The 19,089-nt window shown below is 42.2% G+C and overlaps 1 long non-coding RNA gene across 1 annotated transcript; it reads left to right on the top strand.

The window, feature by feature from the left end:
• Window positions 1–704: 704 nt before the first annotated feature.
• On the top strand, window positions 705–15,074 carry LOC141725335 (uncharacterized). The gene is made up of 4 exons (XR_012577201.1): window positions 705–857; window positions 1,824–2,073; window positions 6,446–6,498; window positions 14,957–15,074. It is a non-coding gene; the product is annotated as an uncharacterized LOC141725335 (long non-coding RNA).
• The last annotated feature ends 4,015 nt before the right edge of the window (window positions 15,075–19,089 follow it).

Raw genomic sequence — 19,089 nt, 5'->3', positions numbered from 1 at the left:
ATTGAAGTGATGCTGCTTTTGCCCCCAGGAGCCACATCAGGTGACAGGCTCTCGAACCGCAATTTACAGAAATGGTCTCCTGCAGATGTCCTGAGGAGGATAAGGATCTCTTGGAGAGTGGAGATATCATCCCTGCCACTTAGAGAGGTGGTGTCGTATGGTTTGTGAGCAATATCAATCTCATGGGCCCTTTAAAGCAATTTCCATTCTTATACATTCTTCACCATTCTCATCTTTATTGTTCTTTTCAGCAGTTCTGCAGGGCTGTGAAGACCCAGGGATTTCTTTCTCAGTAGCAGCCATTTCAGCTTCACTGCTCTTCTGTAAAACTTTGTCTCTCCTCCTGGGAGTCAGCAAAAAGAGCATTTAGCAACCAGGAAGAGCAGCAGGGAAGATAGAGAGGTGAAGTAAAAGGCAGAAGGACCAGCCAAGCCAAGGAGCCAGAGCTTGTGTTCAGGCTGGTCAGAGGGCCAACTCTGAGGTGAGTGACAAAGGCAGAGGTTGATCAGCCTACGGCAAAAAAGAGCTAAATAGCAGCAACACCATTTTCATTAACTGGGGATCTGATCAAAAGCCTGCCTAGTTCAGTGGGAAAAGGCTTTCACTGATATCTATAAATTTTAAATTTGTCCTCCAAATGTGTTCTATCTTTGGTAATTAAAATATCTTTTGCTGCTTCCTATTCATCTTATCATCACAGATCCCATGATTATGTTACGGAAGAAGTGGACTTGCGCATGACTAACTGGTGGAATGGTGGCAAGGACACTTCTACTCTAGAATCTGGCCTTTAAAACTTCTATTTCCAGTAAAAGTATGAGGGGAAGAAAAAATCCAGAGTGGTTCTCAATCTCTTGGTGAGCTTCCAGAACAGCATGACACAGCAAATCCCCAGCTCAGTGGCTGCAAAAGAAGTGGTGTTCATTTGGAAACACCATGAAACAGGAGCCCAGAGCTTTATCATTGTCACTCAGTAAGACAAAATGATGAAAGGAACTGCCAGCTTTCATTGTCACTCCACCAATGCATTCCTGCAACTTCCATTTCCTTAACTTTCCTGTTAAGGAAATGGGAGTTTAGCATCCAAGTTCCCTTCTGAGATCTCATGAAATATTTTGTGCATTAAGAAAAAGGATTGCAGAATTGTAGCTATTCACTGCTACATACACAACTATTATTTCTAAACCCCCTGCTAAATCAGGGGTTTAGAAATGACAGCTGACCACCTACATGACCTTCTGCCAAGCAGTTCTATCAGTATTTAATGTATTAGATTTTCCCAGCCATGTATGTTCCCTCATTTCTATGTTTCTTCAATCCAAACATCACAAGGAATATTATTTTTAAGAGGCATAATTTGAGACACAAGGTTTACATCCGACTCCAGCCTTCTGTGAGTAGGACCAAACATCAAAGCCCAGATCTGAGTCTCTCCAGCAGCTGTTGCAGTGTCCCAGACTGTTCTCACCCAGGGCTCGAGCTGTGCTCTTGAATCTTGCCCACCAACATCCAGCACATTTTGAATGTCGCTGTGATTCTGAGCAGTAACAATGCTCCCAATTACTAACAATAAAGGGTCAAGAGTGCTTGTTTTGGTGCTCTGTCCACATGCTTTTAGGTATCCAGAGTTTTTATGTAGATACTGGCAGAAAGCTGAAGGAAACCCACAGATCTTTTTCTACAAAGTGAGAAATTACAAAGAATAGGTCTAGGGAGTACATAAAAAGAACATAAAATAGAACAAAACTCTATTACCAACAAAACACTGTCCATCTTTGTCCTGACCATAGAGAAGTGAAGCAAATGTCTCTCTTTTCTTCCAGCCATAGATGTTTTCATCATGATCAACAGCTAGCACTTTACAATGTTCAAAGATATAGCTGGGCATGGAACAGCTGGAGAAACCAAGGGAGAAATAGCTGGAGAAGCCAGGACTGCATTGCCATATCCCTGCAGGAGATTCCTATTGCATAAAATATTCCAGCGATCAAGCAGCAATTGCCAACCTGTCGGCCTGAGGGAGAGCTCTGGGAGTGAAAGGCAAGCTCTGCTCTCCTGGAAGCAAAGCTGCAGGTAAATAGGCCCTGCTGATCTGCCACCTGTGGCACTGCTGGGCTTGGTGTGATGCTGAACACAATGAGGTCATGCTTTTAGCTATTCATGGGCACTTTTACCCATATTTTAACATGTTTTTTCTTCCATTCTCCTACTTGTCTAGCCCTCCCTCACAGTAAACTACTGCTGCTTGGTGTATGCCAGAGGGAGCAGTCTGTTTCAATTACCATGGCAGCACTACACCTCTGCTCATAACAAATAGCCACTGTGCTCCTGGCCCCAGGAAAAGGCACTGTAGGGAATTGTGCCTCTGGTTTGCAGGCAACAGTTCAATTTCCTAATTGATTTGCATTATTTAAAATTTCACCTATGCCCTCTCAGTTTTCTCTGCCATCTACAGTTCAAAGAAGAAGGTGTTGATCCTACCTCTTTAAGGATCCCAGCTTTTCAGGATGTAAAATGGGGTTTCACATGTTCCAAGATGAATAAGAGCACCCACATTTGGCCCACCTTCATATTAGTCAAACATACTAGCAGTTCACTGGAAGATTGTCTTTGGTGCAAGATGAGTGAAGCTTCACCATAATCTAGGAAGGAGAGAGATCTTCTGACTCCTCTGTGTACAGTCAGAACAGTAAGAGGTGAGGTGACCTGCCCAGGGCAGCAGGGCCAGAAATTGAAAGCCATCTCCTGACTGCCAGGCCCATATCTTTCTGCATGTAGGTCCTCCTTCTATCACCTCAGATTAAATGGTTGAGCACAACAGGTGAGCATGAACAGAGGTATAAAATAACACAAGCAAATGTCTGTGCTAGGTTTACTGGCATGTGCTCAAATTCACAGTTACCAGATACTCTGTGTTAGGATGTCCCCAGATCACTGGCCATAATTTCCCATGTGCCAGCCTATAATTTCTGAAAACACTACTTTTGCTTCTATTTTTAAGTCCTCTCTCCTATCATTTTCTTCATGGCTATCAGGGCTGGGTAGTTCTGTAAAAGCTAAGTCAGACTGAGAGAAAACAGCAGCATAGGAGAAAAACGGCGGTGATGGCAAACTTCAAAAGGTTTGGAGGTTCAGGTGGAGGTTTGAGCTTATCTGAACCTCTTTGGTGTGGAAATTGATACAGAATTTCATGAAAAACCTCTACTTGCTTGTAAGACATCTGGCAGATCAGAGTCTCAGCTGGGTTTGAAATAACTTGAGAATGACCTTTGCTGCACTGTTTCCATATTTTGTCTTCCTGTCCACAGCAAACGAGAAGTGGCAGAAGCACACGATGGGGGTTGGTATGTGGGGCAGGCTCTCAGTCTCCCCATCCTCTGTCCTTTGTCGTCAACATGTTCAAGAGCCCAGCCTGCAAACAACAAAACTCCTAGCCAGCCAAAGTTTCCTTTCTAAGCTTTACAGCTTAGAAGTACACAAAGGTGTATAATTATTTTGTGTGAGCAGACTGATTTGTACAGGGGCCACTGGATCAACTGGAAGTCTCAAAATGCAGAGGTGATATCAGGATAAAAACTAATGTGAAACTTTGCAGCATAAATTCCCCCTGACATACATCCCATGCCACTTCAGAGGAATTGATAGTTTGAATGGATTGTTAAAAGAGTACACATTTTGGGCTCTTGATTTTTTGCATGGCTACAAATTCCTGACACTGTGATTGTTGCCCTTGATATGAAAGTTACATGTTATGATTCAGTGGTTTTAGCTCTCCTAGAAAAAGCTCATTAATCACTGATTTTATATGTGTATAATTATTCTGCGGGAAATCTCAATCCATTTCTTTTAATGTGAGAGTCAATAGTTAGAGGGCTGTCAAGTCTATTCATTATAAAACGCTGTTGTCAAGAGTATATAACCAGGCTGCAAACACTTGTTCTAATCTAAAAAATTTGCACAGACTCTGATAAAGGAGGTGAATTTCAATAATGGAAAGAAAAGAAGAGAAAAAATCCATATGGTTGTTTTAAGTTACGTGTCCCTTACTGCAGGAAGTATGAGGCACCCAGCTCAGAAGGCTCAGGGTGAGCACAAAGCTACAGTGCTCCTCTCCTTTCTGCCAGCAGAGGGAAAGGAAAGGCTGCTATTATTCCCTCCTTCTTCAGACACTGCAGATGGTTTGCTGTCCCAGGCAAACAGCAGTGCAGCTCCTGATGCCGAAGTCTGCACTCCAGGCAGAGGCTTCTGTGCCACGAATGCCTGTCCAGACCTCTGCCTTTAATCAAATCAAATCCAGGTCTACTCTCTATTTTGTACAAAAAGTGTAATTTTGACACATGAGCGGTTCCATTAAACAATGTCATAGCTCCTTCTGCTCTGAAACTTTGCAGTAAGGTAACCCAAACCAAGCCCTGTACCAGGTTCTGGCAGGGAGACAGCTGCAGCAGGAAAAGCCATGGATTTGTGCCGGAGCTGGCACTGGAGCCTCCCTTGCTGTTCCTTGTGGATGGTTTGGTTGGAGGAGCCCAGTGTACTTCCCAGATCACTGTCCTCATCTGTCTGGGCAGGCAGCCTGTGGCTGCATGCACAGATAAAACAGGAGCATGAGTTTGGATGGGGAGAGTGCCTGTTTAAAGCATGTTGGTATGTGCATGGATCTGCCTACAATCTGGGCAATTTTCGAAGTCCTCATGACTGTCTCCACAGCTCTGGGGCTTACATTAATTTTCTAGCAGAGGGTTGTGTGTTGCTATGTGGAGAAACTGTTTCTTGGATGGATAAGGAGGCCAGGATGATAAAACATTTGAGTCCCATCCAGCAGTGGGAATATGGAAAAGCTCAGTCCCTAAGCCCTGAACACCTCCACCTCCACTGCCTTGTATGACAGAGACTAGTCATGCTGAAAATAACTTTCACAATTTAGACAGAGAAGTCTCTGGTGTGTCCCCTTACTTTCAGAAAGTAGGCACAAGAGGAACAAGTCAAGTGAGGGGATAACTCTGCCTTCTCAGCATGCTGCATCTGACAGGTGTGGGGCTGTGTGTGTCTGCTCAGTAACCACAAAAATGGTTTTGTGCAAATCATTAGACATCCCAATACAGCGTTGAGAAGCACCTTTTGCGGAACTGGATGGCTACAATTGCATGAGCAGTTAATAATAGTATTCTTTAATGGGCAGTGGTTCCAAACAGAGCAATAAAGCACATCAACAAATAGCTAGGGAAACAGCTGCGTTTTTGAGCCCCAGCTAGAGACCTAGCTGCATATCCCCGTGGCACACCGTGCTCCAGGAGCTGTGCAAATGGAAAACAGGACAAAGCAGCCCTCTGTAGCAAGGCACTGAATTAAAATCTCCCTGAATGTTTCCTGCTTCTTTCTGTGGATGTTTCTGCTTTATGAAACACAATATGAGGATCAAAATAATTCAGACTCATCCAGGATATCTAAAGGATTGGCTTGGATGCAGCGTCATTACACTAGGTTGTTAATACTATGGGCTATATTAATGCTCCAGAGCTTGAAGACAATGTTTCTTGGAACTCCAAGATGTGCAGAAAAAGAGGAGGGAGGCCTTCAATGCCTCCCCCAAGTCCTTGGGCTTCACCAAGATAATCAGTGTATAGTCACCACAGGCTGTGGCCACAATGTGGATCAGTTTGAGCAATGAGATCAGTGCCTGGGCGAACTGCAGAACCATATAGTCTGGAGAGAAGGGCTTTAGGGGATCCCACCTCCAGCAGAGCCTGCTGAAGCCAGAGCTGGCTTCTCTGGGATTGTCCAGTCAGGCACTGGAAACCTTCAAGGATAGAGCCTGCACAACCTTTTTTGGATAATCTGCACCAAAGTCTCTCTGTCTCACTGGGGAAAAGTTTCTCCTTACATCCTGTCTGGGCATACCCTTATTCATCTTTTGGCCACAGTCCTGTTCTATGATCACACATCTCAGTGAAGAGCCTGCTCCCATCTCTTCAATAACATCTTGGCAAGTACTGGCAGCTTGCTAGTAGATTGTGGCTGTTTTTTCTTGTAGCATGACAGAGCCTTGTTTCCTCAACCTTATATCACATAGCACAAAGGATCTTGGTGGCCCTCTGCTTAGTTTATTCTGTTGGTCAACTTCCTTGTGTCTGGGGACACAAAACTGCACAGAATAACTACCATGTAGCCTGACCAGTGCTAGCTATAGAGGAGTGAAATTGAATTGTTACTCACCATTCTAAATTTAAGAAAGTCTAGTAGGAAATATTTTTAGTCCTTTGTGATTTAACATTTAGCTCAACCCCAAAATCAGAGCGAAGCCCAAAAGAATCCATGAACTACTTTTTTTTAATTTTTAAATGTTCCTCAAAGCGGTGCTAATAAAAAAATGCTGAAGATGTAAAAAGGGTTCAAAATCCTAGTAGCTCATCGACTGCAATTAAAAAATTCTTATCTTTCATTTCAGCACTGCTGGTTCGTTTGTGCATCAGAGACCGTGGGGCTGAGCAAGCATTGCAGGTAAAGATGTCAGCTCTGAGCTATTTTGGGGAGCAGGCATTCTTGCCTCAGGACATCTGAGGGAAGGCAGCAGCCAGCTCAGAGAGGCATGAAGAAATAGGATGGCCTAGGGATTTCCAGACTAGGACTCTGAAGGGGTTCCTGAGTGCTATGTTGCTAACAGAATTGTGCCTTTCCAAGGGCGATATTAAACACAGCGCTGCTAGGCTTCTAATTCACCTTGATGAGTTGGAAGGTTTCCTTGTGTAGCTACTGAAGCCTGTCACTGGCACCTGAAACTGCTTCCTCAGGAATGGCTGAGACTGTGGCAGAGTCAGTAATCCCTCACAGACCAGTAGAAATATTAATATATTTTAATACATGTGTATTTGAAAAATGCCACCGGTGAACGGCCAAAGCTGAAAGACTCTGACTTTATTACCCAGACTTTCAGTGAGTTTTTTTCCTTTTAATCCTCCAGGCAATAATTCCCCCATCTCTTTGCTCCTAAAATCAGATTTAATTTTAATTTTTTTGAGAATAAATTGCTGTAAATCTTTGGAGAGTCCTCAGAAATGTGATAGCTGCTGTGTCAGGCATTTTGGTTGAAGACATTCTTCAGCTGAGTTGATGGAAAATAACATATTGCTTGCTTTTATTAACCATTGCCTCATTATTTTTTTTTCCTAAGAGGCTGGAACTATAACTGGTCACAAGTTAGTGTTTCATCTAGGCAGAGATTAAGCCAAAAAAGTGTCAAAAGTAAATAGGTAACCCCCGGGGATAATGCTACCTTAATATTGTTGAAGGATTTGAATGTATTATTTTATGAGATGGCGTTTTTGTATTTCTTCCCATTCTCACTCCTTTGTTTTGAATGCAGTCAGGTTATACGAGCATTTCTGTAGCGCACATCAGCTTTCTGAATCTAAAATGAAGCATTTCAAAATTAAAAAAAGGCGAAGTCAGAAAGACTGAGACAGTGAGCAGCCCTCTCAGAGAATGTTGTTTGGAAGTCGTATTATTAGAGATTCTGGAGCTGAGAAAGGAGAGTGTGTGCACAAATTCCCTGCGTCACTAAATATGACTTTCAAAACCTCATCATGTCTTCTGTAAAAGCTACCATCCTGTCAAACATTTTTGTAGTTGATCTCTTTGTGGCTGAAACTATAAAGAAAGCTCAAATAAAGTCTCAACTATTTTTGCTATAAAAAAAGCCACATTCTTTTTCTTTTGTCTCCTTGTTCTAAACCCCTGGCTGTACAGCATTTGATCAAGCCTTCAAAAAGACAAAACAAAATTTTCCCTCAGGCGTAGAGCAGTCTTGGGATGTTTTGGCTCAAGATACAGATATTTCTGCAAAAATGAAAATAAGATCTTGGAAACAAAATCCTACAGCAGCTATAACTTTGCATGGCTATGGTGGCTTTAGTTATATCTAGAAAAGCTGGGGGATTGATAACATTACTGGAAGACTGAAATGGGGCTGGGAGTTGTGATAAAGACAGGGGACCCTGAAGAAGCACAGCTCCTTTTCCACTTCCATGTCAGGATACAGCCATGCAGCAGCAGGCAGGCAGGCAAAAGGATGTGCTTTTGAGTCTTTAGTAGCCTCCCTGGCAAATCCTGTTCCAAAGGGAAATGGCAGAGAGCAAATGCAGCTAGAGTGCTCTTTCTCAAAATCATTCAGGTACAGCTCGCAGTCCTGAATTCTGAGCTGATGTTTAGCCATCAAAAAGATATTTCATACCCATCTTGAACTGTTAACAGTAGGTAATCAGGCAGCCTAGGCAATCAGCTGTTCTCTGTGTGTGTATGTGAGCCCACACCTCTTCTGGACAGTTACCTGCTAATAATCAGACCTGAACTGACAGCACGAGATCATTAATGGTTATTAAGTTTTTTGTCAACTCTGGCCTGCCTGATTTAAATCAGGGGTTTAGAAATGATAGTTGACCACCTACATGACCTTCTGCCAAGCAGTTATATCAGTATTTAATATATCAGATTTTTCCAGCCACATATGTTCCCTCATTTCTATGTTATTCTGACATTATTTTCTCACCATTGTCTACCTATAATTTTCTTCAATAAACTGGCAGAATTACTATATTGCTCTTTACACAATAAACTCAGAATTACTCTGTCAGGCTTGAATATGCATTCTCCAAACAGATATCAAGCATTAAAAATAGCAAGGAGTAATGATAAATAATTGGGATAATCTGAATAAGAGATGGCAAAGAATAATGGAAATAATTTAAGGGGAAAAAATCTATTACCATCAGTAAGAAAAAGTAAAGTTAGAAAATAATTGCAGAACCAGTGCTTAGTATTCTTGAGGGACCCCCAACCCTGAACCCTCATACTAGGAATACACCTGATATGCTGTTAACATCCATCTCAGGTAAGGCTGTAGAGATTATATAGTCCACAGGTCAATCTCAAAGGTAATTTTGTTTCATGTTTATAAAATTTTGGTGTCATTCAGGTCTAGAAGCCGGAATGCATGCCTCACATCTGAGTCACTCCCCTTTTCTCTAAGCTATGACATCTGATCTTTGCTTTTGCAAGAAGCATAACAAAATCGCACTCTTTACCTTTCCATTTTGTGTGGAGGTGTTTGGGTAGTAGTAAACTCATAATTTTTGTCTTTGTGCCAGAAATGGAGCTACAGACATCAGAAAAAGTGATTGTACGTGAGCAGCTCTCAGACACCATTCTGCAATTTTCTCTGTATAGGACATGCAGTGGATGGCATTATTGAAGTCTTGTAACACAGCAAAGCTGTATAATGAAACTTTAATGTCATAGTCTCTCCTCAAACTCTGTACCTTCACACCTTATTCATTTTTTGCCTTTTTTCCTTTGGACTGTCTACAGTTTTTCTAATTAGGTTTTCTGCTACCTAAAGAGGGCTCTCTCTGTGAGTTCCCCTGCCCCAGCATGAGGCAGGTGAGAAAGTCTATCACCCCTCTTCACTATGATCTTCTGGCTTTAGCCATAATTTCAAGCAGTGAACAATTTGCTGTCCAGTTTTGTTCTTCCTGAGTGCCTGACATTGTTTAATTTTGGTTTTTCCTTCTTGAAACATCTTGCTTTTTGTTGTGTTAGTAGGGTTTAGTGCAGGTTTTGTTGTACATTGGATTTCCTTTTGCTACTTCTCACTTGCAATTCTCTAGATACATATGTATTGCTGTATTTTTGTCCTTTCCCCTCTGTTCCTGAGTGTGCACTTTGCAACATCTTTTGCATTTCTAATGAAGGTATTACTCACAGTCAAAACTGGAAGGAACCCTGTGAACATCTTGCTCCTGCCACCTCATCAGTCTCTCTGCTGCAGTTTTGTGCAGGGCTTCTTATCACTCTCCCTTCTGCTGCTGCTCTTCCTGTAGGCCTTTTTTAAGCAAATTGTTTATGCTCCTTGGTGAACTTTGTGAATGCAAACAAGCCTGTCCTTTCATGCAATGCTTGCTCAAAACTGACTTGGAAAGATTTAAGCATGTGCTTAAGTGTTGCTGAAGGGAGGCTTCTGTTCCTATTTAATTACTTTTATCCCTTACCTTTTGATTCTAGTCTTCTATGTATAAAACATCGATAACTCCCTCTAGAATGGATTCTTTCTTTCTTTATCCCACATCACTTGTTGCTCATGTTTCCAATGCCCTCTTGAAGTTTTCTAATAGCTCTTTTTGTACTGCTGGGTCGATTATTTTACTGGAGATTGAAGATAAAAGTGCTGGGCAGTAATTGCCAAGATCATTCTTCCTTCTGTGTAAATCAATACTATATTTGCTTTATTTCCAGCCTTTGGGACTTCCATAGTTCTCTATGACTTTCAAAAATAATTGCCAATGGTTCAGTAACTTAATTGGCTAATTCCCTCATCACCTGAGGATGAGTGCAACCAGACCAGTTGATCTGTATGGTGGATATTCAAAATTTCCAACTGTTCCTGCAAGCTGCACTACATTAATGGCTATTTAGACAGGATTTTCATTACTTCTCAATTGTTAGATTTTTTTTTTCTGTTTTATTTGGAAAAAAAAATAGGGGTTGATTTGGCCCTACAAGAAATACCGTTTTTTTATCTTCCTCTCACTTATTAATGAAACTACTTTATGGCTGGCTTTCCTTTCCCCTACAGGACATTTGTGAAAGCCATTCTTATTCCCCAGTACTGCTTGGGTTAGCATAAATTCAGCTAGGTTTCTCCTGTCCTTGTCATTTCTCTTTCCTCCTATTTTCTCCAATTTCTTTTCTATTTGCTGCTGCTCATTTCTGGGTTCTGTTACCTCTGAGCAAAGCAGCTGGCACCGCTGTCACTGACCTATTCCTGCAAATAAATGGAAACATAGCTGGGCTAGAAGGATCCAATCCATTACCAAACTCTCTCCCATTTCCCCCTCGCTGACCTGGTATCCTCTCATACCTGAAATTTTCACTGTCTTTTATTTATCAGCAACGAAAAAGGAATAGCTTTAGGGAGATATTTATGATTATCTTTCCAAGATACTTCTCTTCCCAAGAGAGATGTAATAGGCAGGTGTCAAGATTAAGCAAGCCCTGTGTTTCTGGTTCCCCTGAGGTCACAGCAGAGACCCTCCCTGGAGGCGGCTGCCCATTTTTCCTGTAATTTGTCACTTCAGCCTCAGCCAGTGTGTGATGTTCGAGCCCAGAGCACTTTTGTTGTTGTGCCTCTCTCTCATGCACTTGTAAGGGCACTGACTTACATGACCTAGCAGGACTTTTCCATCTTTAACTTTTTAAAATGGTTTACCTTTCACAGCAGTGCTCTCTGACTCTTTTATTTCTTGGTCCTTTCTTTTTCCCAGAGGCTCAGTTTTATATCTCCCAGGTCTCAAAATGTCCTCACTTTAATAAATGATGGCAGTTTACAAGCTGTGCTTTGGACGCTATTCTTGTTGTGCTTGAAGTATTTCTGAATAGATAATTGTCAAAAACTCTTCCCAGATTTAGGGCAGATTTTTTTTCCTGTCATTGTGGCACCAGCTCTCAAATTCATCTCTGCAGCTTTTAGAGTGGGTCACCATGCTGTCCTCAGAGTAATGTAATGTAATGTGGTATGTCAGGCAGCTCACACAACCTGTTCCGTGTTTGAAGCTGCTGCTACCCTAAAAATGAACTGATTTTTAGGAGGAAAATTGTTTATTCTCTTCTTTGATATTATTTTCATGTTCATATGCCTCTAGTTTACCCATTTTCCTCATGGTGGAGGCTGCCTTTTTTGCTCCATTGACCAGATACTTCGACATGAAAACATGCTACCACCTATTGCCTTAGAGAGAGTGCAGAAAACAGGTCTGGGGGAGACCACTATTATTTTTTTTATTAGCTTTTCTACCACAGGCATTTATTCTCATGTTCCTGGCTTCCCACTGATTGTCTATGATACAGTCTTCTGAAAACATATGGATAAGACCTTAGAAACATATTACAGGAAATATTAAAATTACTATCTTGCTACTAAATTCATAATTATCCTTCTTTTCAGAGTACCTTATAAAGACCAAACATGATACCACAGATGGTGTAGTTGGAAACAAGGTGGTTAATTAAAATTAAAAAAAAAGGAAAAAAAAAGAGAAAAAACAGCAAATAACCCCTCACCATTTAATCTGTACACTGTCTAGATTTTTCTGCTTAACCACTATCACCCTGCTGCTCCAGGAGCCTCATGCTTTCCTCACCATATTTCTGCATAATGCAGGTTGTGCATCTTGCTCTGACAGAAGCTGTTCTTGTCCCCAGCTTTCCATGCTCACTCACAGATGTTTCAATTCAGGTTGTTTAAATTCCATCATTACTCGAAAGAGGAAGCTGAGTGTTTCAGGATTCTGGAAAAGGGATGTCAGTGATTGTCCCTGGTCATACTGCCCCATCTCTGCTCTTCAGCTCTTTTGTGAACAGGGCTCTGTTTCCATTAGATGGGCATTTTTGTTGCCCTGAAAAAAAGCGGATGAAGTTGGCTTCTTCTTCCTTGCATGATTGAAAATATTTTTATGTGTGAAGGAAATTCATACTAAACCCTAAAAACATTAATGAAGGTCCAGCTTGTTAACACAGTAGGTGACTTGCTGTAGTCAGTGGCAGCATCTTTTTCTTCCAGGCAATTTGCTCGCTGTGACTTTGTTCTTTATTCCCTGCTGTCTTTTAGCATATCAAGAATAGAGTCCCAATTAATATTTGCCATGTTGCCTCACACTCAGCCATCAGTTAGGGCTTGAAAACTCCCCATTCTTTAGGTACTCCCACTTGAAATGCACAAGATGCTGTGGAGGATGGCCAAGGGAAAGGAAGGTCCTCAGAAGCTAACAGCAAAGAGAGAACAAGCAAACACTGGTTTTGGATAAATACCCAGGAGGATGCACACCATTGTCATGGAGGCTGAAGTTTGCCTCCATGTGCAGAGCTGTTGAAGACATCCCTGGCATTTGTTTCTAGTACTGGTGTCTGATGCTAGGATGATGAAAGGATGATGAAAAGATGCAAAGAAATTTTAAAAACAAGCCAAAAAAAGAGGACAATACGAACACAAAGGATGTCATCCTCCAGGAGTTCTGTTATCCAAGAGAAGGCTAGGAGGTGGCTTGAACATGTTCCCTCAATAACCATTTGAGGAGAAGGCTGATAGCAGAGGACTCTTAAATTCAGCACACAGTACAGTAAAGCTGTCCCCTCAGGCATGGGAAGTGATGGCTGGAGCCTGTGTCTCAGTCTTGGCTAGGCTGGTGGCTCACAGGAGGGCTGTGGAGGTCCCAAGGGGACTGCTCCTGGTCACACTGCACCTGGCAGGCAGGTGTGCACCCTCCTGAGGTCATGGTGTGCTGAAGGCAGCAGAGGAGGTGCTGTGTCCTGCCAGCACCAAGCTGGTTATTGGCTGCTTTCCCTTAGATGTTGCCATCCATTTCAAAGTCCCTCCACAACCAACCAAACTTGCAACTCGGAAGGATGCATTCATTCAACATTTACTCACTGATGCTGGGTCTGTTTGCCTCTCAGTCTATAACACACAGAAGTGTGTCATATTTAATTTTGTCACACTTATGCCCACATTCCTAAATCTTGGAGCTATGGGCTGCCTGCAAGATAACAATTCCATACCAGATGTAGGAGTTTTGCTAAGTTTAACGATGAGGCAAAGTGTATAAAATTCAAGAAAAGCAGGCAAGCTCTGGTTGTTCAGACTTTGCTCTAGTCTTGTTATTTAATGAGAAAGTTCCTTTTTAGCTGCTCAGAAATTATTTTCTGCTGCAACACTGTTCAGAAAATAATTTCTTACACGTTCTCTCCCACAGCAGGTTATATGGCTGCATTTGTTTTCTGTCTCAGTCTGATTGCAGATCTAAAACATGGTTCTTTGTTCTTTTCAAACAAAGAAAAAGTCCCTCTGAGCAGTATTTGAAGAAAGAGGTCTGTCTTCTTTTAAAGGTGGTTTTGAAATGTTTTCCAGGTTTTGAACTGTATAGGAAATGTTAACAGGAAAGTTCCTTTTGTACTGGCTCTAGAACCTTGGCAGGAGCTTGGGGCTCCTATTAGTCTAGGTAATGAACAATGATAATAGTGATAATGACACTTTTGGATGTTTAAAATATATTCTGTGACAATGAGCTGGTCAAATGTGACACAATACAGTCTTAATTTTCAAGGTGTATAAAAATGCAGTCTTGAGATGACATGCCAGTCTTAAATAATCTTTCTGCATAATGAGTTAAGAAATTTAGGCTTTTATAAATTTCTGAATTTACTGAATTTATAATTTTGTCTTGGAGTTTGGACCCATCAGAAGAGTAACAAATAAGAGCATGCTCCCCAAGAACATAGGACTTGCTAGCATGTAATTTTAGGTGCTTAAAACAGCAGACATTAGAGACAGATCTTCCCATACTTGAAATTTAATATTTTCTAATTTATCCAAATCATATGCTTGGGATCCTACTTAAACAACCAGAATATGTAGACCTCTGCAGAAACTCTGTCTTCCAGGCCTGGGACAAATATTGTGATTTTGTTTAAACAGCATGGCAATTTCTGGCATGCACTTACAACAAACCCAATGCATAAACGTCCAATTTTTTTTTTTATTTCTTGGCCTAGCAGTTTCAGATATGCCCAGCAGAGAGCTCTTTGTCTCTAAAACTCTCTAAGGAATATGCCCCACAAAACTCCAACATGAAGAAAGCCTGCATGAGATAGGAAAGGCAAGCTATGATATAACCATGTCCCAGATCTGGCTTAAGCCAGCAAAAAGGATCTCCCTGAGTTAGCATGCTCTCACTCCGATCTAGGCTCCATACCTGGGACAATTAGAACTTTACATAGACAGGAGCCACTGAAATCTGGAGTTTCAAGGATAATAAAGGATATTTACTGAAGTCAGATGAAACTCTGTCTAGTGAATTCTCTATTACTAAATTTTCCTTTTCTTGTTGTTTTTCTTTTTTTAATATCACCACAGGGCTCAGGTCTTGGTAATTCACATTTATAAGAAATTCTCATTTTATTTATGGAACACATTCTGAGGAACATATTCTGAGGAATATCTTGGAACTTTGCTGCAGGGATTCCTTCCTGGCTGCCAATACAAAGCTGCAGGTAATGAAAAATGCCTGGCCAAACTTTCTATAAAAAATGAAATGAAAGAAAAATATTCAAGTTGTGGAACTTTACATGTAAAGTACAACTCTAATCTTAAATATTTCTCCTAATCTCCTCATAATTCCTGGATTTAATTTGCTTAGCTTGCAAAAAAAAAAAAGGATTAGATGTTTCCCTGCAAATAAACATGAATTATTCACTTCTCTTCTTGCTTATAAGTTGTTCACAGACCTATATTTATGAAGTAATTTGTAGTCTCTAGCAATCTCTAGCTATCTCCTTGGTGGGAAGCCCAACCCGATATTGCTCAGCAGATTTTCTGCAGACTTCATTGATCCACTCTTCTTGCCGAGCAGGCCATGAGTGGTCACCTAAATGTCAATGTGTGATCTCAGATCACTGAATGGGTAATGGCTGGTTTTGATCGTGTGATAAAGGAAAACTCTTAGGAAAAGACATTTCTCGAGCAAGCATTCTGGCTCCTACACAAATACAGGATTTGCAAAAAGCAGCTCAAACCTCTCTTAGCATCCACATGCCAAAGCCCAGTCATTCAGAGGCTGCTGTAGAGTAGACAGAAAGCTGCAGGGAGTTGAAAAATTCCCTGAGTTCACTCTCATTGGGCTCTAGCTCTGTTCTCCATTTCTGGCCAAGGAAGAAACCCAGGAGAGAAAATGGAGGCTCAGTCTCTTTCTGCTTGCTTGTTCTGGAGCTTGTTAGGAAGTGATTCAGCTAAATGCTGCCATGACAATGCTCATTATCAACTTTACACAGTACACTAGCAAGTTAGTTTTCTTATGGAAAACCTTACTTCTCTACTTTTTATCCGTCTCACCCACGGTCTCTGCCTGAAGGCTGTGATTCTCTCTGAAACATATCAGTTTGGTTCCCTGGCCAACTGAGAAAGTTAATTAGCTGTTTTCTGCTTTTCTGTGCTTATGTCTTTCTCTGTGACAGAGTGAACAAATCTGCAGCCGGAATTGGGATGCCTAAGTGATAACATGAGCATCACCATGCTGCCAGCCATGCCTGAGATAACGCTTCTCCACACATAAGCAGGTTGGCCACTGAAACATTTGTCTTATTGCCCCTTTGATCCCACCCAAACCTTAAAAGCTGCTGAAGACCCTGGAAAACAGTTCTCCACAGTCTGGAGTCATGCAGAGCTCCCTGTGCACATCCCTGCCATTTTCTGGTGTTGAGGCACTCGCTGTCCCAGCCTGGGCGTGTGTGGGGTTTGATCCTTATTCCAGGAATGCTACAGCCAGGAAGGCTGAGGAGCAGGATAAGCAGAGAGCAGGTGAGAACAGGAAGGGACTACTAGCCTGATGTGAGGGTTTCATACTCTACTGAGGAGGAACATGAGGAACACATATTTGCCACAGCTGCAGAATTCTGGCAATTTCCAGTGAATTTGTGAAGTTACTAAGAAAAAACAGTAGTTAGCAAAGAGCTGAATAGTTTTTCAAGCCTCTGAATTTGCTCAGAATCTGAATTTGATCCCTGCCAACAAAGGTAAAATCTACCTGGTATTAGTGTGGGATGTCATTAATATCTGAGGAGAGTTTAATAACACTAGAACATATTCATAAACTGATCCTTAGATATTTGTGCTGGCATATCTCTGTCTAACATATCCTTCTGCCTTTCCATTCTAGGCAGGCTCTTCCTCTGTGCTTTGTGAACACATCTTGCAGGTGGCCAACAGCCCCCTTTTTCAGTACCCAGAAGGAAAAACTACACTTGGAAAAGTTTATATTCCAATTCCTGATTTCATGGATTATTCTGAAAGTTGTATTATCTATTCTGCCTGAGTGGCAGCTGTTTATAAGCCTTGAGGGAGAAATAATAAATATCACTTTCTCTTTCATAAGAAAGATGATCTTATTCATCTCATCTGGATTTTATTCTGTGCTTTTTGTATGTCCTAAAGCACCAAACATAATTTCAGTGCTCCAGAAGTGTTCTGCCCCATGCCTTGGAATCAGCCCACCCTGCCAGGCTTGCCACACATCTGACATTTCAAGAGCATTTTGTTCTTACATTGTAATTGAGATCTCCAAAGTTCCCTAACAGAACACGGCCCACCTTCATCCCCTGTAAAAATGATTGACAGTCCCAGTGATACTCTAGCTGCTCCTCACAACATTCCTGTAGGATGTGTAGTATTCCCATGGAGCAGGTCAGAAATACAAGATTTAAAGCACAAATATTCAAAATGTTCTTATATCAGGCATTCAAGCTGACCTGAGTGTTTCAGTGTCAAAGCTGTTTCATGTGCTCTCTCCACTATTCTCAAACACATGATAGAATGAAAGAGAATGGTGTCACTAATTTTTTCACAGTCATGAACTTATTTGGTTACAATTTACAGTGAAAACCATCTCCCAGAGAAGAGCATAGGCCATAAGAGAGCTGAAAGAAAAAAAAAGGGTTTGATCTATGTTTTAAAGGTGGGCCACTTGTATGACTGTCCTTGCTGTGCAAGTACACTTGGTTTATTCTGGTTCCTGATCCTGCCATCAGCTGAGAGAAGTAGGAGTAAGAGATGTCAGCAAGCCCCAGGCTACCCAGCACATCAATATCTGAGTCAAGATGAGAATACAGCTCTTACCTCCTGGGGCTGAAGTTGGACACAACTGCCTCTTCTGTGCTATCAGAAAAGCCCATTAACTGCAACTCGTTTATATCAGGACACACAGATTTAATTCCTTCTTTCTTTTAAGTCCTTTCCAGTTCTGTTACCAAACACTGATTTAAAAATGGACATTTATCTTCCTTGGGCAGAACACTCTCAGGTATTTGCGACCCTCTGAACTTGCTCTCTGTCATGGTTTAGGCCTGGCACAGAGCCAGTGCCCCCATGAGAATACCCTCTCCCTGGTGTCTACTGTCAGATGTGACCAGGAATAAGCAAAGGAGGCTCCTGCTTAGAAGTAAAGAAAACTTTATTAACTAAACTACGAGAAAAGAAGGAAAAAAAAACATAAGGGAAAAAATGAAAACCTTACAAAAGCATTTTCCTTCTCCCCCCCACCAAATTTCCCAATGCAATACATTCCCCCAAATCACCAACTCTCAGTCCGGCACCACCCTTTAGAATACTCAGTCCTCAGTCCATGAAGAGGAGAGGAGTCCTTGCACCATAGGCTTCCCCTGGAAACACGCTGAAACCTCGTGTGCTTCCATGTCACTCAGCACCGCCCGGAAAGTCCTTTTGCCATTTGTGACATCTTCCTTCCATGCCCAGTGCTCTCACCACTGTGCATGGACCAGAGCTGCTTTTAGGGTTGTCTTTTAAGGATGCCTTGTCTCACTCTAAAAAGGCACAGTCTCTGCTTTTGGGACATCTGTCCCCCCCATTTTTCCCACCCCCTGGGGCCGAGGGGTCCCCACGATGAACCCTCCTGGTTCTGAGGCACTGCCTCCCCCTAAATGCAGTCTCTGTGTCACAGGAATAAAAATGGTTCAGTCTATGGCCACACAAGAAAAGTCCAGCCAAAAGGCCACTCCATCATCTCTCCCCCCAATCAAGAGTCTTCTCCACTTCCCTCGTGGCCTATTCCTTCTTATCTCATCTCTTATCTCTCTTCTCATTCAGCTTCAGGAGAATCAGCATTTTCAACGTTTCAATCATGCAGGAAAAGGGTTAAAAATTTCAATCTCTGTCTGTCCCAGAGCTCCGGCACTCCCACGCTGCCCTCCCGGGCACCTTCTCGCTGCACCCTCCCCTTCTCCTCCTGGGCCAGCCGCTATCAAATTCAGACGCCGGCTCTCCTCTCTCTCTCCTGGGGGGAATGGCTGCCTGATGTCTCTTGGGGCTCCTCCACCCTTCCGTCCTCAAGGGCCTCCTCACCCCCCATCTCTGTCCAGGCCCAGGCCTACCACATGGCTGCCCCTCCCCTGCCCAGCAGCAGCAGCTGGACAGGGGAGGCAGATCCCACCTCTTTGCCTCGAAGTCCCAAGAGAGCTTGCCAGGGCCGCAGCTCTGGT

This window comes from Zonotrichia albicollis, chromosome 1, assembly GCF_047830755.1.
Source record: "Zonotrichia albicollis isolate bZonAlb1 chromosome 1, bZonAlb1.hap1, whole genome shotgun sequence".
NCBI classification, from domain to species: Eukaryota; Metazoa; Chordata; class Aves; order Passeriformes; family Passerellidae; genus Zonotrichia; species Zonotrichia albicollis.
This window is presented reverse-complemented; position numbering and strand designations above follow the sequence as displayed.